General features: G+C 36.3%; 1 protein-coding gene across 3 annotated transcripts in view; it reads right to left on the bottom strand.

Moving 5' to 3' along the window:
* thrb (thyroid hormone receptor beta) overlaps nucleotides 1–21640 on the bottom strand; it is a 79656-nt gene extending 58016 nt beyond the window's left edge. For all 3 annotated transcript variants that reach the window (XM_043217709.1, XM_043217710.1, XM_043217711.1), the window contains exon 1: nucleotides 21463–21640. The gene's annotated coding sequence lies outside the window, so the exon portion shown is untranslated. The remainder of the gene's footprint in view (nucleotides 1–21462) is intronic.
* Nucleotides 21641–21985: the final 345 nt, after the last annotated feature.

The following is a 21985-nucleotide window of genomic DNA, read 5'->3' as shown; positions in this document are numbered from 1 at the left end:
GATTCAGGTTTGTCCTACAGCTGTTCTACACGCTAAAACCCTCTTAGAGAGGTCTTTTAATTCTTTAAAGCACCAGTGCTATAGCCACGTACATCTTTTCTTCTATTAGTAAATGTATTTCAGAGTAGCTACAAACAACATTACAACAGAAACCTTCACACTAAAAGTTTTGTTTGCCATTCCAAAACTAATTAGTAAAACTTCAAATGAAACTTAAGGCTCTTGCTAAATCAGGTTTGGCACCTAAAGTTTCCCATCGAGCACCAGCGGAGCCAGACAGCTCGTAGAACAGCAGGGGACAGCGCAGCAGATTCAGAAAATCCCAACCGGTTAGCTGAGATTACTCTGCACCAGTCCAGGATCTTTCAACAAACAAGTCTCTGCCAAACCAATATCAGCAGAACTGGAGAGACATGTTGCAAAAGTGTAGTTCATAACACCAACAGCAAATTACATTAGCTTTCACATGTGGCCTATAATTATACAATGGATCAATAAAAACAGATAGACAATAGAAAAAGAATAGAGAAAGTTAGAGTTAGAGGTATTTTTTTATAGAAAAACAAGCAGTTTTAAAACAAATAAAGTACTTTTTAAAGGCTCATGCTTTTTTTTTAATTAAAAATAAATAAATAAAACACTGCTACTGTGTTCAAAGTGGATTTTAGATTTGTTCTTACCAAAAAAAAAAAACAGAGAAGTACAAAGATTTGAAAAGAAAACAAATAAAGTTAGCCAAGGAAACTCTGCGTTGCCTCTTTAAAACCTCAATAAAACAAACAGAACTGAAAGGAAGACCATTTGAGGAAGATTGTGATGCTTGTTCTTGAAGGCCGATGTGCAGAGAACCAGCGTATTGTTGTGAAAGAGTGTTATTATGTGCTGAAAGAAAAATCTGTCTGTCTACATTGATCATAAACTCGTCACTCCAATCTAATTTGAGGTTTAGTCTGACTAGAACTCCAACTGTGGCTTGTTATATGTTTTTAGAGTGCAATGCCGCTATTTGTTTCCAAACCTCCTCGTAATTCAGTCTCTTAAAGCCAGCAAAGTCACATGGCAATTTATTCAGACCAAACATCACCAGTCTTGACAAGAAGAGACATTTAAAGCAATGTAAAGCTAAATGATGTACTATGTATGTGCTGTTGAGCAGCAGGATTACCTGAAACAATTCTACCAAACTAGATGGCATCAGCATACACTAAATTAATTGCAGAATAGCGTTTTTTGCCTTAAATAAAAGAGCAATGACAATACAGTGCCGACGAACTTGCGCATCTTTGCTAAATAACAAAATGGTTTTTCGGAGTTTGAAAGCAGAGTAGCTTTCTTGCTTGCAGCCCATGATCACAAAGTACAAAAACATAGTAATTACATCTGGCGAATTCTTTTCTTACAGCTTGAGACCTAAACGGTCAAATTTGTATGAAAGAGAATGGGGAAAGCTTGAGAACTGCAGGAGAATAACAGACCGTCTTTCTTCATTTTAAGACGGAATCTTCTGCACATAATGGATGCTAACGGTGATCTCTTTGTCATCTGGAGGAATCAAATGAGTTTATGAGGAGGTAATCAAAGAGCTTGAGTCTAAATAAAGAGAAACATAGCCTTTTAACTAAATCTTGAATGCTGAGAGGTTAAACCGCGTCAACAGCCCTTCTCGATGACTCCGAGACATCAAATGTGTATACAGCAGACGTTCTGCAAAGCATGGCACTCTCTTGAAAGATGATGACCTATGTGATGGAAGCAGTGAGTCCATAAACCAAAGTCTTTTGTCAGTACTTTCATTACAATTTTGAATGGAGATTTTTGACAGAATGGTTATGGCACTAACAATGGGCAAACATCACCCCTATGAAAGGACCTCGGTGAACACCACTGAAATGAACCATCACAATAAACCAATCTGCTGAAACGAATCAGGTTTCCAGTGTTAGTTTACAGTGGGAGTCAGTGTAGAAGAATGTGTTGAATTGTTGTCTTTGCTCACTCAGTGTATATTACAATGTTGCATAAAAACCAGATGTACACATTTGTCACACTGGACCGCTGCTCGTGGGAAAAAAGGGGGTAGTTTTGCCGAAAAGGCTACAATATTTTGAAAACAGTCAAGCTACTGTGACATTATTACAATGTAGCCTCATGAGGAGTCACCAGGAAGACTTACATCAAACTTTCTGTAATTTAATCTCACAGTAGTGGCAAAAATTGGGATAGAGGCCAGTTTTCCATGCCGGAAATTAATTTTAAAATAGTTTATTTGTGAGGTAGTCCCTTTAAGGGGGGACTCTTAATTTGGAACTTGATGAATATGATATAAATGAATCTCATATGGGTCATAAACTGCCTTTGTTTTTGTTTTTTTTATTTTGCACTGTTCACAGAGGTCCACTTATATTATTATCAAGATATTTGCATCAAAAACAATTTAAAAGTAAAAGGAAATTCTGTCATGTGTTTTTCTTGACCATCAGAACGCTCTGTTTGAATGCTTGTGAAGGATTGTAGACTTACTGCTGGGACTGGCTGATAGTTGTGCATGTTTAACAGAGACTTTCCTCGCAGATGCTGCTGGGATTTAGGTCAAAAATGCATTATTAACGCAATACATAACCAATGATCTGTGAGAAGAGACAAAGCAATAGTGACCACATAATAAAAACTCACACCTGTGTTCCGACATTAATATGGGGTCCAATAGATTCTTTTAGTTTCAATCTTTCTGTAAATGCAATTCCTGTCATATTGTGCCTTGTCTGTAGTAAAATGAAGTGAACATGAAAGTTCTTACTGATGACTGTCATTAAAAAAATAAAGTTAATTGACTCTTTAATAAAGTCGGGATCAGAATGGAGGCAACACAAGCGCAACTTTTGCATTGTTGACCCTGTAACAATATTTAAATCCAAACATTTTGTCTCGACCACATCTCTACACCTAAACCTAACCGTAGCCATGAGTAATCACAAAAATCAGAGGACATCATAGATGAATGACACTGACGTACGAGCACCAAACACTGACTGTAAGCCTAAACTTTACAAAAACAAAAAAGGACTTCAAATCTGATTGGTTAGACACAATGATGTTCCAAAGTAAACAAAGACGTTGATCCAGGAACATGCGTAGTAGGTACTATAGGTAAAGTCAGGTTCTACGGCAAATAGACATGTGCCAGTATTCGGTAATGCGATATATCACGATAACGAATATGCACGGTATTGTTATCGTGGGCACTTCAAAATGCTGAAAATAATTTTTAATGAAAAATGATTCAGAATTTTGAATGCATTTTAGGATGCGCTTTTCCCATTAACTGGTTAAATTCAAAACACCGCTGTAACCTGTGTCCAAAAACACGCGTGTACTCCGATTTAAACACGGATGAACACGTGACATTCACTCTCAGACAGCAGAGGCCGCTGAACAGCCAAAACACAGCAGTCACCCTGGAGATACTTTAAACGAAGCTATTTAGTTTAAAATTCCTTATTATTCTGTCACACTTTATATTAGGGTATCGTATTTAACATTAGTTAAACTCCCAATGAAAAATAGTTCTAAAAATATTGAGCTAAACTAAGAGCTTTATTATTTTTAACAAAGACTAAAAACTTCTGTAGCAAAAGTAGCGTTTGATTATATTTTACTGTAAAGTGAAACCCATTAGTCTTTTAATTCTAAAACACTTAAATTCTTGTCTAATCTGTATAATTTTTGTGCTATACATTTATTGCTTCATTGTATTTGACAGTTCATGTATATAGTACCTTTATCGTTTAGTCTCTCCATAGACCTGCACTTTCTCTTCTCACGTAAACACTGCTGGAATCAGAGGGCAGGGCTAAACAGGTAGAATCTGTGGGCGGGGCTTAAGATGCTTTTAGAGTAAAGAGAATTTTTGAGTTTTGAAACTTACAGGATGTTTTACAGTACAGTGGCATCTGTGAAATGATCATGGTCATTTTTTAGTTCATGTTCATGACCTCTTTAAGTCTGACAAGAACAGCTTCAGTTAAAAACAAAGGACTATAACGTACAACATTAAATACACGTAATGGTTAATTTATGAGACAGCTGAAACATTGCATCAGAAGTATCCATGGCTAAACTCTTGTTTTGCATACTTTTAGCACAAATTCTTCCTCATTTTTACTTAGCGTCTGGCACTAAAAGGCAAAAGAAATCACCTGCTGACTACAGCATCTCATTTCATTTCCTTTCCACTATATAAATTTACAAGAAAAAAAAGAAGCTTGTTATAGGGCCATACTTCTCAAACCACCTTTTACCTACTGTACTGAACGACTGCCTGCTGTATTCGAATCTGGCAGAATTATTATGCGCAGCGAGTGCACAGAAAATGGCAGTTTAATGTTCTTCATTTCACTCGAGTGTCTCTGCATGCTTTGCTTCCCGCATTAATGACATTTTGACAGTAAGACTTTCTTAACCTCTCCTTGACTGAACTGTCAGTAGTATTTAAGTGCTTTTTTTCAGAAATCTAACTCTCTTTCTTTTCCATTACCAGAGTATGTACAATTTATATTATTACATATACTTAAATATATATATATATATATATATATATATATATATATATATATATATATATATATATATATATATATATATACATATATAAGTATATGTAATAATATAAATTCTATTCATGTATGTGTGTTTATATATATATATATATATATATATATATATATATATATATATATATATATATATATATATATTTAATGCACTTTCAATGCATTTTAACTCTTTTTTTGTAGCAATATGTCCTAAATTCACGCATTTAAAAAAGAAAAAAGAAATGTGATTACAAAACATTTACATTACAATTTACCAACTATGTTTTTTTGATCATCATATGACTCAATCGTTTTTAGATTTTGTGTATTCTTATGTGTAGTAAATACATGGGTTTGTAATTATCGTTGATGTGGCAAACCTTACCATATACCAAACCAAACCAAACCAAACCAGGTTCAAGTAAATGTGAAACGGCCATAAATTTCCTTATATCCTTGCATCCTCCTTTTTCTTTTTAATTCTGACAAAAGCAAACTGATTTATAGTTTTGGTTCCTAAACCGAACGGTGATGTAAAGATGATGTCATTAACAAACAGCAAACTCTTTTCTCTCTTCCTGCAGATGTCCATCTGCAACTGATTTATGAACTGTTACAAGCACAAATATCTTCTCTTTATAATTCCTAGCCATTTCCCTGAACCCTCAGTCCATTCTGTTTTTTATTCACTGGCATCGGATCTCAGTTTTGTGGAGTTGTTAAGCACCAGAGGCTCTGAGAAACATTCCTTAAAGGTGAAACATCCCTCTTAAAATGCTGTTCTCTAACATCAAACCTGCAAAGCAGCAGTGCATGTAAATCCAGTTTCAAGCACGCCTTTCTGCATTTGGGGACGTGTTTGCCAACAACTGACTGAGGCATCCGAGCAGCTGTCAGACTCTCAGTTGTGGGATCGCTGGCATGCAGGCCTGCTCTGGCAAGAGAAAGTCATGCAAATCTCAGGATGCAACATCTCTGTTTGCGTAGGACTTTGTTTCCATGTTAACAGAGTTATCAGAGTTGCAATCACTTCCATGTTTGCCGGTGGCAATGTTACAGCTATTAGAGAGGAAAGAGTGGTGTCAAAAGTCTTACCCTGCGAAGTGGAGATAACGTGTGGGACCAGAGGGGATAAAATGCATGGATGTTTTCCATCAGGAACACAGGTAATTGTGCTCTTAACAAAAGCCAATTCATTTCATCTTTATGATTTCATGCTGTGCCCATCGTGACACTAAATGTCAATAAAGGCAAATGCTTTTTCTGTTGCAACATGTATGCAACATTTCCAACATGCATAATATGCACTTGGACAATAAACACACAGTATGTTATGAATGTAATTTAGTTATAAAAAAAAGAAGTTAATTTGAACTAAGAAGCTTCATCCTACAGTCTCTATTTTTTCTTGTTTCAGCTAAGAACTATTCTATCTATCTGTAACTCTGCAACTATCAAAGCAATAGCCTACTAATATAGCAATTTTGCCCAAATCTTAAGAGACAAGCGTGTTTAAACTTGATGTCATAATCAGAACATAGAGCATATTTAACAATATCCGTTTCTTATTTAAAATATTAAGGCTCAACATAGATGTATTGTCCGTCTCCGTAATGACTTGTGAATTACAGAATGGATTACTGGCAGCAGATATTGGATTATTAAACTAATCCCACTTAAACAGTTCTTAAGAAAGCATACATGTAGAGTTTGTCACAATCACTTACAGTATGTGACCATTTGTTGAAACGCTTACTCCTTGACAATTGTCAAATACAGGGATACTTATTAGACTTCGTAAGCAATTACGTTCAGAACACAGGTCTACGCGAGACAGATTTTCCAGTACCTCCACAAATTCCGTCTTCGGAAATAAAACGTTTTATTTGTCGCAGCAGGCAAAAGGAATTTTGAGGAACTGAAAATAGACTGCGCCATACACCAGATAAAACCTCACATAAAGTCTGAAGCCAATGGTGCAGTGTTTGTTGTTGTTGTTGTTGTCGTTTAAAAAGCACGTTAAGTAAAAAAATAGGCCTCTGGACGGGTCCACAACACACGGACACTTTACAGAAGAACACAAACATGCAGAATACTTAAAATTAAAAAAAATGTCATTGTGTAGGATAAAAATTTCTTGCGCATGAGCAGATCCGATTGTTTTCTGGTCTGTGCGCCTTAAAAAATTCTGTCTTTTAATCAGCGAATCCGCCATAGCACGATTGCAACTTGCTCTTAAACGGAATGGGAGATGAGGCTCTGATTAGTTTATTGCAAGCTGTGCCCGAACACACTCATTACTCATTAAGATAATAGGGACCCATTTAGATAGTCAAAATAGGGCCCTTGAAGAGTCAAGGCAAGTCACCTTTATTTATATACTGCTTTTAACAATACAGATTGTGCCAAAGCACTTAACAGCAAAGGCATTTCACTATTGAATTCAGAGACATTGTCCAGCTCAGTTCAGTTTACGTAGTATCTGTGTAATTAAATTGACGATAAGGGTCCCCAACGAAGCAAACCAGAGACAACAGTGGCAAGGAACTAAAACTCCATTGGTGAGCTCTGTTATTTATTTTACTACAATAACAGCAAGAGTGCTTATTAGACTATGCAGTAAATCGAAACTAAAATTAATGTTTAGAATCCTCACTAAAACAATGACATAATAGAACAAAGCAGAGATTGAGGCCATACTGTAATACACTCAAACAGAGCGTCAAAGAATGAAAAGGTAAAGGTTTTGGATGAACACAACTAAATGAATGAATGGATGGCAGGGCATATAGCCAGACACGAAAAAGAATGGACAGATTCATATATTGTTGGCATGATAAATGGATAGACAAATGTTGACCAAAAGTTACATAAAACAACGGCTGCTATGAAACCCCAAAAACAAAACACATTATAACATTCATAATGTAATGTCTTGTAAACACCACTATATAACATCCAGGACATTTTTGGGTTCTAGTTCAAGTCGACCTGAATGGTGGGGTGTGGTGGAAGAACAGAAAGAAAGATGGCCAGAGAGAGACATGAAAGTGAACACATCAGCTTCTCTGGTTCTCTTATCCTCCTCCCTGACCTCATCAATTATTTACTCCATCCATCCAGCCAGCCCAAAGAACATCAATACATTACTGGTGCTTTCTACACAACCAGCCAAACCACAAGAGCGGAGAGCCTTTACACACTTCCACTGTCTCAAATGCTTCATCTAATCCTGACAAATCAATGGATAAGCATCTAATCTGACAATTTAACATCTAGATTTTTTCCACTAATTATTTATTGGTCAGGCTTGTTTAAGCCAATATACTAAAAATCAACTCTGCACCTAAACCTAACCTTACCCATGAGCAATTGCTAAAATCAGAGGAGATGTTAGATGAATGACACTGCTGTACAAACACCAAACACTGATTGTAAGTCTAAACTATAAACTGGTTCTAAATCTGATTGGCTTGCTCCAGGGTCAACAAAGATGCTGATCCAGCAACACGTCACACTCAGCAAAATCAGATTCTGCTAATGACAAAACACCTTTCTATTAAAACCTCTTAGTTTGAGTCCGGAGAAAACCTTTGCCATCCCTAGCAACACCAACGGTCTTCTGTGTTCAACGTTTATGCACCAAAAGCGCTTTTCTTTGGGGTAACGGAGGACTATAAGACTGCATTCTCATTCTCTCTTTATCTAGTTAAAAATATTAAATGAAGAACGTGCCTGCATATGTCTAGTCTACGACAAGAAAGTCCAGTGGCTTTTGAGGGCTCAGAGTAAAGACTGGGGTCATGTTTGGAGCTCAGACAAACCGCTGCCAGCTGCTCCGAGATTCCCCGACATGCTCATCAAGCTATCAGTTCTGGGCACGAAGAGCACAAAGCAAGCAACTGCACCAAAGAGAAAGCCGCTCATCACGAGGAATACAAATGTCATTGAATTATGTCTCAGAGAAGAGCAGCTATTTCTGTTTCTAAAAAACACTCAAACACTTCTCTGTAGAGACACAATGTTTTATCTGTTGCTTCTGAGTTTAAACAGCCCCCTAAAATGTTATTAAAGAAAATTCTTCATTTAATAATAAAACAGTAACGGATGTAAATTACATCAGCAGTAAAAAAAAAAAACTTGGTTATTAGAATTATCGCAGTATTCAACAGGAATATAATGTGTTTTTTGTGTTTCTGAATTTCCATTTTAGATATTTAAGCCTCTCCTCAATAAACAAAATGTATACTAAATCAGACCCTCTGACCCCTGTTCTTATAAGTGAAAGCTACAGGGCCTTGGGGTCAGAAAGATTAAAAAAAAAATAATAATAATTGTCACTTTCTAATGTTTTATTTTAACAATAGGTTAGAATTTTGTGAATAATTTGAATGAAGGATCAAAAGAATAAACAACGTATAATTTTTTTTACAGCCAGCTTTGCTCAAATTAACCAAGGAATAATAATAATTATGGCTTATTATCGAATTATAAAGACAATTTGACCCCACTTTTTAAATGAAAGTAAAGATCGACATTAAATATGGCACTTACAGACTGGTCTCATTGTTATGCAAGTATTATTAGGTAACTAATGATACATGCTACCCTTGGGAGATATTACGAGGAGACTTGGTGTAAGCTTTCACTGCTATGCTGATGATACTCAGCTCTATATTTCATTAATGAAATGCCTTTAGCTGAAAATTGAGTGTTTAATCTTGTCTTTATACGCTACTGACACTCTATTCTCCAAATTTGATACTGTTCAATGCTTTGACACAATATGCATTGTTAACAGTGCTATATAAACTGAATGTGATTGAATGATTGATTAATACACAATACGTATTTGTTTGTTCATATATAGACATACTGGCATTATTAAGTTTTTATGTTACATATTTACAAATGTTTTAATGTCATAATAGTTTTATATTTCACTTCAACTACTTTATAGATAAATGTCACATCCCTAAACCCAACCCCATACCATAACCGTGACCCTTAATTTAAATTGCGATTAGGCACTAAAGAAGGTCCAAAACATTAGTCTTTACTTGGTAAGGCTGTGGTTTTCATGTCACAATTGCTTCTTTGTTGTCTTTATTTATCCCCATCATGTGTAGGCCTTTTTAGTATTTCACAGTGCCTCCATCTGACAAATCACCACAGGATACTGTACCATCACAGTACCACAGTACTTTATTATAAGAGATTTAATATCTTTGGCCTTGCATGTGATGACAAGCAGACGTTCGAGTGAGAAACCTCATTCTTCACATCTGATCTGACACAGGGTCACGCTCTCTATAGAGCACATACACCACATCAAACGAAGAGCCAGAGCTAAGTGCACAGAGAGTTCAACATTTTTACGCTAAAGAAACATTTCCTATCAACTTCTAAAGACTGTGACGATCTTAAGTCATATGTGGCCGTACATGGAGATGTGCAGTTTTTGTTCGCTTACTCAAAAGCTTTTGTCAATTAAACAATACCTCAAACGGCGGCGCAAGGAACACGAATGGACTGACACAAAGCTGATTAATACATGTGCTCCTGCTCATATTAGCATTTACATTCAATCACGGCCAAACAAGGGCAAATGCACTCAATGCCAAATCAACCCGTCCAAGCAACTCAGCCTACTTCAATCTGTATGCATTCACAAACTGCTAATTCGCAAAAAAAAAAAAAAAACTTAAAGAAAAAAATAACCCTTCTGGAAGATTCTGTTGTTGGATTTTCTTTTAGTGCTATTAATGCAGATGTAAAATAATGGAGCGTCCAGGAAACAATCCAAGAAAACGAGATCAAACATCACCTTTAAATAACAGAAGCCCACTGTTCAGAAACAAAAACACATTTTTCTCTTCATTTTTCCCGGTATTATAGAGCACAATTTGATTGTTCAGATTCCCTTCAAATCTAATTCGCTTGATGTGGCTCATAGCACTGGAATCCCAGTCAGAGTGAAAACAAACAGTCTATTCTCTCCAACCGGCTCAAACAATCGACACTATAAACAGCATTTTCTTTCACTTCTTTCTTCTCTGCAGCCTTTCCAGTGTCTTGACAAAGTCGTGCAGAATCAGAAACACACACTGGTAGTTCACGGTTAGTTGAATGCAAACTGATGGTAGTTTGACAAATACAGATTGAGGTGCAGTTTGTAACCACAGCTAGAGGTTGAAATGTGTACTGCAACACAAATTCGAAATATTAGAGAGTGTTGTTTCTCCCACCCCTTCCTAAATGCTCTTGTGGGTTGCTAGCCGCAACAAAGGAATAAGCATAACTGATAATGTTAGTCAATAAGCCTTACGGCAAAAGCACGAGTTGTTTAATATTCCTCTGGTCATAGAGCTTTTTAGATGAGTGTCGAGACTTTATAGATCGGGTAGGATCTGCAAACTTTGTTTGCTGGCTTTAATGGCTGCAATACGCTGTATTTTTTAACAACTGGCAACCCGGGGTATTGAAATACTATTAGTCACAGAGACCAAAACAAAAATAGAACATTCCAACATGGAAGAAACATTTTTAAAAGCAGAATAACTGGCTGTAGCGTTGTTTTTTCTGATAAACAAATGTGTGAATTTATTATTTTCAAAATATCTGCAAACATATTTACATGCTTTAAAATGCCTATATTTTGGATTTTTGCAAATGACCTTTTAATGCAGTGTGTAACACAGCTCCAAGTGAATGAAATCATTCTGAAAGTAGCCAGTGTATAAAATAACTTTTTCTCAAAAGACTCGTGAAACGTTAGGACATAGCACTTTAAGAATAATAATGACTGCGACTGAGTAGCTGAAATAAAGGTTAAACAAGCTTTTACTAAATTCATACAACCAGGCAAATTTTAAATGCATGAGAGTAAAAGATGACTATATTCATTTATGGATGAAATATCCCTTTTAAGAAACTGCAGTACTAAGAGTATTTCTTGTCTTTCATTTGCATAAAATGGAGCTTTTCTCAACTTTTGACTCTCACCGGTTGCTGCGCTCTGCTGCCAATCCCACAATCCCTGCACAAGCTTGCACACAGCTCCCATAGAGAAGGAAAGTGTAGTTTGGTTTTGGAGTCACGAGGCCACTATTATTTTGGTATAGAATGTGCTATTTTGGTCTATATGGACAGCAGTGGAGCATGCATATATCACAAAGCTAAGACGCTAAAAATATAAGGCAATGTTATCTATGCGGAGGCAAAGTCTTAGTCGTTGTGTTGCAAGTGCATGTCCTTCACTAGACACTGTGTATCTTCAGGCTACTTTAGTAAAAAAAAAAAAAATCATTAGTATCTGGTATTTAAGGGGCACCAATACTGCACTCTACAACAGACAACAATAAAGCATGAAGACATTGTATTGCACTAGTGTTCTCATTATAATGTTATGTATTTGACAGCTCTTGCGATACATTTTGCATTTTGCACTATTTTCTGTGATTTGTTTTATTACTGTGGTAAAAGTCCTGTGGAAAACCTTAACCATTTCATTCCTTGAAATCATTGTAATGTGTAGAGCATGTTTCAGGCATGAAGTATATCTTCTAAAAGAAGCTGTGTGTTGGCATGAATTCACATGTACTATTCCAAACCCACAAAGCCAAAAAAACACACACACACACACACACACACACACGCTTGCTTCTTATATACACTATGTTAAATCGATCCCAGTTCTGGCCAGTGTTCAGATGTGCAGCATCTGTATGCAGTGATGTGAATGTGTGCGTTATAGGTTTACAGTTGGTGTGAACAGCTGCGATCTGGGACATCAAGTAGTTATGAGAAACCTAGTGTTTCAGTCAATCATTTAGACCGCATTCAAGCAACTGGCCAACCGCTTCCTTCGCCGCTATAGTATAATCACAAACCTAATAGCAGAAACAAAGCTAAAAGTTTTAACGGCAAATAAAAATGAATTAATCCCATTACCCCTCACTTAATAGCTCAATCGATGTTTCAACCAAAGAAAGACATCATTAAAATAAGCTAGTGAACAAAATGGCGTGTAGCATTTCATTTATCTCAAGCAAGTCATCAGTATCCACAGCTCATTATTTGCTAGAGAAATTAAGTAGTGAAGAGCACTTCACGAAATATTAGACTATACTGCATTATTATTAAACAAGTTATGAAAAGAAGCTATTAAAGAAAGTTATTAAAGAAAGATTTTTGGTTTAATTTAGTTTAGTTTCATGTTTCGTTTTTTCCTCTTGCTGTACCAAAACCAAACTGTGACGTCAATACAAAGGTACATCCCAAACAGTTTTAAATGTATGTTACGCTATCAATGAGAAGCAATGTTTGGCTCTGAAGCTTTAGAAAGTAACTGCACTGACTGTCGTCTTTCCTGAACACAGGACACGGATGTACAAAAAAATGGATGTCATGTTAAACTAATGAGGTTATTTTGTTTAGAGGCGTGCAGTTGCCTAAAGCAGCTATTCTGCTCTTGCCTGCCCTGTTTAAGGATGACCCGGTTACTGTTTGAAGCGAGCCCTGAATGGCTGACTACAGTGTGTGAAACAATCTAATCAAAACACTACACTTATTACACATTTTCTTATTTAGAAAATTTTAACGCATAACGTTTTTTTTTTGTTTGTTGGTCTACACCAGGGTGCCCAATCCTGCTCCTGGCGATCAACTCCAACTCTAATCCCAACTCTAAACCCACTTGCCCTACCTGACAATTAAATAAAAACTATAACCTGACAATTAGTAAATTAAGTTGAATTTTCTGCAATAACGACATTTGAAGTACAATGAAGTGAAGTGTAAGCAAGTATAACCCATATTCTGCATTAATCTCATCCAAGCGTACATACAGTTCCAAAACTAAAACAAAAAACAACTTAATGGCTGGCTTAATGGCTTCTTTATACGGAAATGGTGCTATATAGCACTTTTACCAACCTGCTGAAGAACTACTGAAGAACCATACAGGTGCTCAAACAGTTCTTTATACAGAAACCCAGTGCCACTGTAAAAAATGACTCCAATTTTAATGGTAAAAAACTGTGAAAATGATGTTTTTTCCCAGTAAACTTTACAGATTTTTTTTTTACAGTGTATATAGCACCTCAACCTCTCCAATGAACCACCGAAGAACTTTTATTTTTTCTTTAGAGTGCATGGCACTCTGTAAATGTAACATTATTTCTTTATTTTTCCTGAATGTTTACCTACTAAACAATTTCAACCACTGCTTACATGTGAAAATCATAGTGATGTATTGACTCCAATTGTATCTATAGGCACAGATATTCTTATCTCTCACTTTCCGTTTAGGTTTAGGGTAGGGTTCAGTGTGGCATGTAATGTAATAAATCATTTTAGCCTTTAAAATTTCAATTCCAATCTGCAGGGATATGCACAACTATCATAAAACATTGCCAGATTCATGTTTGTCTTGTTTTTAATCACCAGTCACTGGAAATTTCACTTTAAATATGTTCTTCAACAAGAAAAAATACGCTAATATCATTTTGAAATTATAAATGTCATCACAGACATTTTTAACCAAGCTTGACAGACCTGGTCATAGCATTGAATTATTTAACTAAAAAAAGTATAAATTTACTGTAGTTTTCAGTAGGCTGTTAAGGTCAAACACATTACATTCAATCACTGAATCATAAATGCATTTAACTATGAATTCTGGAGAAAAAATCTGGAGAAAATAAGGGAAAGAAATAAGGAGATGTTTGTGTGGGTTCCACCTTTACCCTCGAGGTCTTATCTAAAGAAGGGTTTCGAAGCTGATGCAAAGCTGCTTTTTTCCGTGTTGCATAATTATTAATGGCCCAGCCGATTACGATGATAGAAGAATGATACACATGGAACTTGCAGGCCAGTCAAAGGTGCAGATACACTACTGTAGGACAGGCCGATGACGCAAGATAGAGAGAGGAGAGAGATAAGTCACTGAATGAATAAATGAGCAACTGAAGAGACGGTTAGACTGATGCCATTTTGCCTCTGTCTTATCTGACAATGACAAGGAAAAACCTTCCGGCCTTAGAAACATGAGCGCTCAATGCCGTAGGGCCTTGTTCACGTTACACTCAGTTCTGATTTGGTTTTCAAATCTGATGTAGTGCACTAGCTCGCCACTGTTCAAGAGATGAAATCTGATCTGTTCGTTCAGATATAGTCTAATGGTGAATATCTAGTGTATCCACATTGGTTGCTGTAATAACTTGGGGCATTTCCACGGCGCAAAGAGTTCTGGGGAGGCTGTCCGGGCGACCGGATTTCAGGAGCTTTGGGTTGACGGTGACGGTTTAAATGAAGTGGGAATTCCTGAAGCGTAACCGGAACCATCTACTTGGAAGTCCCCAATGGTGAGATGATGTCTACATCTCAGGGAATTGCAGTACAAATCAATTGTACAAATATTTCCAAAATAAATCCTCGTGATGCATAATCTGTACTAAAATCAGAATCAGTTTAATTTAAGAACACAGAGTAATCTAGTATGTGGCTAGACTAGCCTCAGCTGTGTGGAAAATATTTATAATGAATGTTCGGAGCAATATAATGTGCTTTTTGACACAATTAATCCAAGTTTTGTTTTGTTTTTTCACAAATACATTTAATGCAAACAGCATTATATTGGATGCAATTAATAGGTTTACAGGAATATAATATAATAAGGATGCTGCATTTCTGGATTTTATGCATCTTCATTTAGATAAACCAATATCAGAAGATAAGTTTAATAAGTCTGCCCTCTCTCAAACATTAAGAAACACTACAAAATTATCAGCGGCTTTAGTCGGGCCTACAGATGATATATTTGCAAACTAAATCAATCAATTAGGTCAACAAAAGCTTCATAAATCCATGAGCATTTTTCTAGATGCAACTTCCTGACCTTTCTAAACGGCAGTTGCTCAGTCACGTCGCAAGCCACGGTAAATGTTATTCACAGAAAAGATTCCTTCTAAAGGCTGCTGCTCCGCTTTTGACAAAAGGAGCCGGATTGAATTCACGACCAAAGCGCTGCACCTTCATTTGACGCCTACACGAAAATTATTCACAGCGTTCACCAACGAAAAATTCAATTGGTCACTCTCTAACGGATTTACCTCGTATTTTCTTTTTTTCAGTTAAGCCAAGCATTTGTGCATTTGTTCAGCCCCTCAGAGAAACCAGCCTGGAAATATGTCATGGACGTCTATAAAGATGTAATTTACAATGAGGACTAGGGCATGATGAACACAGGATATCCCTAAAGTTTTATTAGAGAAAGAGATCATATCAAAAACCAGTTAGCTGTTTATGGTCTATAGTTGAACTATCGGACAAAACTACATCGGACAAAAAAAGTTTTACAAACCATACATGCCCTTCTCTTTTTGCATCCTCAAGTTCAGATTCATGGGAAAAAACTTGAAACAACACAAACAAAAATGTTAGAAACTACAATTATAATTATAACTAAAAAAATTTAATTGAACAGCTGGACACACTCGTCACTGGGTGCATGCACAATCTAAACTATATTTAGATTTTATAGATGAGGTCCATCATAGTTCACACACAATTTAAATCATAACTAATTAGTTCAAAAACACAGATTTATTCAGAAACACCATACGTTTGCTCGGGGAGGCGCAGCTATTGATTCTGCTCTGGCTTTGTCAGATTTTTCATAGATTTTCGTTATTTTCGCCATTCACAAAAGACAGTAAGCGATCACTTTCCCGTATGCAACCATTTTGCATTCAGCCCACAGTGTGACTGTGAACACTGACTCCTTCACACGAATGCATGTAAACAAACCAGACTTACCTGTATTTAGGTGAACTGATGCATACAAAGATAAATTGCTTTCACTTTCTACAAGTGAATCTCACAGAGAACCTTTTAAAGACCTTTTTTTTTACAGAGCTAAATTAAACTAGGCATGAAAGAAAGGCCGCCGAATTGTGTTTCCTAATAAGATTCTGCAGTTAAATCCATCCTCTTATGGAACGGAAAACAATCTCTGCCACATGAATACAACTACTGTATTAGAAATGCAGAAATCCTGAAGAATTTGAGGAATTACTGATTTACAGTCACTGGAACACAAGGCGGGCCACTGAAAATGCCAGGCATAATTTTAGGGACAAGGGAGGTTAAGATAAGGACACAAATCATAAAGACAACCATACATTTAAGTAATTACAGTTTGTAAAAGATGGCACTGTGTACAGCATCATGAGAAATATCACACAGACACAAAACAATGTAAACAATGTCCTTTATATGCCATTCAGGCCTACCTAATGTCAATAAAGCGACACAAATCGACTATTAACTGACTTTTTTTCCCTCAAATAAATTCCTGATTTGCTGCTTATTAATAGTTAGTAGGGTAGTTGTTAAGTTTTGGTATTGGGTAGGCTTAGAATAAGGTCATGTAGAATAAGGCGTTAACAAGTGTACATTAATTAAGCGTTTAATTACTACTAATAAATAGCTTATATTTTACAATTATTCAGGCTAATAAGGAACTAGATAAGAGACCCAAAAACAAATAATTGTGTTTGCTAAATGACTAAAATGTGTATGATTAGGGATGCAGAATATGATCGTGTGGAATATGCATGTCAAGCAATTGGTCCCTGTATTACGGTGTTACCAGGAAAATGGTGAAGTTGTGCAAGTAGCCCTTATTTGGAGATTTTAAATGCAAATTATTTGTGGACAATTCCAAATGCGCTACTAATATACTGAAGTTAAGCAGGTAACACTTTATAGGGTCTCTAAACAGGTTGCTTGCATATTACTAAAATATTAGACATTTATTAGCAACAATGAAGTTTTTAACAATTAAAAATAATGTGCGTATTACCTGCGCTCCATTTGAAAACAGCCATTTGTAAATGGCTTTACTAACGAGATGCGCATGAATATATTGATATATTGCACAGCCTTAGATTAAACTCTAGTAAAAAGGCTATTTATTTGAAGTGAATTAGTTTAATTTCGCAGTTTTATTTTAGTGGTGATTGTTAGTTCCCAGCATGCTTTGCATATGGCTTGATATGGACGGTATGGACATGTTTTTTTTTTTATGTGTTTTTGATATATCACTCTCAATCTATTAAAAGATCACTACACTTTTTGGAAATAGGTTCATTCTCCAACTTTCTGTAGTTAATGAATTGAGTTTTACCATTTTTGAATCCATTCAGCAGATCTCTGGGTCTGGCAATAGCACTTTTAGCATAGCTTAGCATAGATCATTAAATCCAATTAGACCAGTAGCATCCCATTTAGAAATGAACAAAGAGTTTCAAGACCTGCAGAAAATGAAAAGTTGTGATTTTCTAGGCTGATGAGACTAGGAACTATACTCTCATTCTTGATTATTACGCAGGAATGGTATAGTTTGTAATCATTGGCCTACAAAATCACAACTTTTCATTTCCCCGCTGATCTTAGTACACAGCATAACTACAGAAAAGTCAAGTTTTAAATAGGAAAAATATTGAAACTCTTTAGCCATTTTTGAATGTGATGCAACTTATAATTTATTTATTATTACTTCATTTATTTATGTATTTCTACATTTATTTGATTATTCATTTATATATTTATTTGTAAATTTATTTCTGCATTTATGTATTTATTCATTTATATTTAAGTAATTTTTTGTCCCCCATAATATTCTACATGACCTTATTTTTTTGCCTTTATATCCAATCTTGCGTAGGACCAAAGAGGAGATGTTATTACATCTTCTATACTGCCGAGTGTTAGACACTTTCTGTGTGCAATGCAGTGTGCTCTGGATGTGTATTGCACATATTGTCCATTTTGTTTGATCATCGGGGGACTCCATTCATACAGAAAATCTGCACGCTGTACACACACTGCAAAAACACTATGACAGTAGTATGACTGTCGCAGATATGCTTTTTTTGGAATTTGATAGCAACAACAAATGCTGAAATTACCGCATGGGCAACCTAGAGGACAGATTTGGGAATGGCTAAGCTACTCCGACAGACATGAACTCTTTGTTGTGACACATTCATGAAAAATTGTTAATGTCTCAACAAAGCTCATGAAAGAAAAGTCAGCAGAAGACCCATTGGTTTGAGGGGATATCTTACAAGAAGTTGTTTGGTTGGGTGTGTTCCCAAGCAGCTATTTTCGTGAAGACAAGCAGCGATTGCAGTACGCTGTTTGCCACCAAGCACAAGTAACAAAAAGAAAGTTCAAATCTGTTCAGATTTCTGATTTGTGTTTTGATACAGTATTTGAGTATACCTGCATGTTTCAAGACGCCGATGAAGCGCCAAAAAATCCTCCATGTCGCACTTTTAGCCAAGCTTTTAGCGTTATGATGTTTAAATATTAGTCCAAAGCACAAAATACGTTCACAAGTCACCACATTTGTCTTGAACTTCACAATTCTATGCATATTCATCTTTATTCGCCTTACTTTGTTCACATGAAATCTCATGAAAAGAAGAAATTGGAACACAAAGTGATTCTTAAGTGATGTTTCAATAGAGATACCACCTAATGTTCTCATCTGACATGCTTTCTAACGTTACTTTACAGCTTTATTTTTTTCTTATAAATGGCCCCCAACCTATTTATAACCATGCCATATAATGAACTTCACTCAATAAAGACTGACATTCTTTTAATATGACACAGATGTTTTTGGAAAAAACCTATTAAGCTAAAGTCTTGCAAGAGATTATAAAGATGATTACATCGCCTCTAATCACAAAATGTGCTGTCAGGACCGTGATGATGCCACTTTCATATTTATTCACATAATTTACAACTTCAACATAAAATATTTAATTGAAATAACCCTGAAAAAGTTAATATTTCAATAACTTAACAATACATTTGCAGATTCATATCTAACGGTCACATTCCCATGCAGGTGTATGTATATATTAGTATAGTGTGGTACATTTAAACAAGTAGTCACCTAAAAAGAGCATCCTAAATTAACTACAGTTTTCATCATGTCTTCTGTAATCAATAACGGGCTACAATTTGTAAGTAATCCACCCAGCCCTGTATGCTTCACAATATTAATTGCGTCCTTATATCGTGAACACTGGTCGTATTTCTACTATTTTGTCATCACGGCTAATTTCATTAAGGCATTTTATACAACTTAGAATCTATTAAAAGTACCTATTGAAACCGAACACCTACTGGCCCTTCATAGACTGACAGGCGCTCCGGGACCGGGAAAGCAGGGACACCCTACAAAGCTTTTAAAGGGGTTTTATATTCCTGAAGTCAGTACAAGCCACCGATGCACAACAACCTTATTCCTTCAGAGATTCTCGCATACCCTTTTCCAATGCAATTATATCTACAAAAGGTTGCAGTTAAATGCTAAATTAACATGAAATGCGCTTCATTACAAAGGCTTCAGTGTCATCTCACCGACTGCAGTTTTGCCCAGGCTTTTAAAAGGATTCACCGATCCACATGGCACACAGCTGACCTGATATAACCCTCCAGCTGCAGAGAAATTCTCCTCTACGGAGAGTCAAGAGGAACACTAACAGCCTCCGTATTTCGACATACCCTTTCACTTGTCTGTTAAAAACCATTATTATAAATCTTGCATATAACTCATTTAACTACACATGGAAAAGTGATAACCTGTTCACTGCATCGCCTGTCCCGACACACGCTGCATACATAACAGATCTGGCTATTTCTTGTGTTCAGAATGGAGTGCTAGAAAAATGCTTCCTGCACACTGTCCAGCAATTACTTCATGCATAACACACACACACACACTTTATGCATTTAATAGCGTTTTGAAACAATATGCAATGACAAGCATTTCAGTTGGTGGTATTTAAACTGTAGTCACAAACTCGTTGCATGTTTATTTCATCACAACACTTTACATTTCTAGATTATATTACGTTTTACAGATACAGTTCTACTCCATGCAGCCTGCTGTTGTTGCAGACTGCCTATTTGGCAGAACGCAGTAGGTCATCTGGATATTTTATGTAAATCACTATACATAAGGCATTCTACACATTGCAAACGCAGTACATAATTTCATATAATAGGCCTTTTGCACTGTATATGCACGATCAAACGCAACACTTTTGTTTTAATAACCACACCATGCAGCCAGATGAAAAGTCAAATTTAGCATTTTTGGCAGCGTTTGGCTAGCATAATCAAGTCCCGGTAAATAATGAGGACATTTCTTCATAAAACATGTTGAAATTATGCAGTTTCTGTAAGTGGGTCAAACCGTTGGGCTCTGCCCCCGAGCCAATCAAACAACACTGGCCAACTCTTAACACATTTAAGAGCAAAAATCAATAAATAAACAATCAAAAAAATGAATCGGATGTTATAAAAGTTTATTATAACGTCTGACTAAAGTTTGCAAAAGGGTACACGCATGCACTTATGCGTGATCTTGTGCGTGCAGCCATAACTTTAGCGGTAACAGCAACAGCAACAACAACAACAACAGAGCACTGAGCGCTACATGAAGCCTGGTGTTTTAATGACAATACAGAAAACATTCATATGAATGTCAACAAGGAATATTTCGCTCCTGGGTAAATGCAGGCTAACGTGACGTTTTAAATGCCTTCACGACTCTTCACGGTTTTGTCGCTAAAAGTACAGAAAACCGCATCCGCTTGAAAACATGCGAAACGTCAAACAGGCGCTGTGACATTTCACGTAGTTCAGAAACACGGCAGCTGTACGTCTGTCGGAGCGATACCGAGTTGCTCTTGGCTCTCGGTGTTTAACACGGATACATTTTACAGCGAAGCAATGCCGTTTTACTTTACACGGACGTCAAACGCGGGAAATAACGACTCACCTCGAAGCCGCAACGCAGTCTCCGTGTATGTCCTTTATTAGATATCCCTGTAATGTCAGCGTTTGCTCCTCTGATCGGACAGACGTGGCCTGAAATGACCCAGCAGAGCAGATCAACGCCAACATGGACCCGGAGACACAGTGAGAAACGTGCAGCTCTCTCATCTGATCGCTGTGGGGAATCAGAGAGCATTTGACGTCTGGCCAAAGATGTTTTAACCCTTTCCAGTGGCCCAGAAACTAGAAACGAGCATTGCTTTGCATTAAATATAACAGGGGAAATCTCACGAAAACCAAACGTGTATTTTATGTATGTATGTGTATATATATATATATATATATATATATATATATATATATATATATATATATATATATATATATATATATGTGTACAGTATATGTACATATATATATGTATGTATATATAAACACACACACACACATACACACACAAACACATAACATGGTAGTGTTTGACACACTCTATGCTGACTTAAAAAAGAAAGTAATAAGAGTAATGA

Source organism: Puntigrus tetrazona, chromosome 19, assembly GCF_018831695.1.
Source record: "Puntigrus tetrazona isolate hp1 chromosome 19, ASM1883169v1, whole genome shotgun sequence".
Taxonomy (NCBI): Eukaryota; Metazoa; Chordata; class Actinopteri; order Cypriniformes; family Cyprinidae; genus Puntigrus; species Puntigrus tetrazona.
Note: the sequence above shows the minus strand (reverse complement) of the source record. Positions and strands in the feature narration are given on the sequence as shown.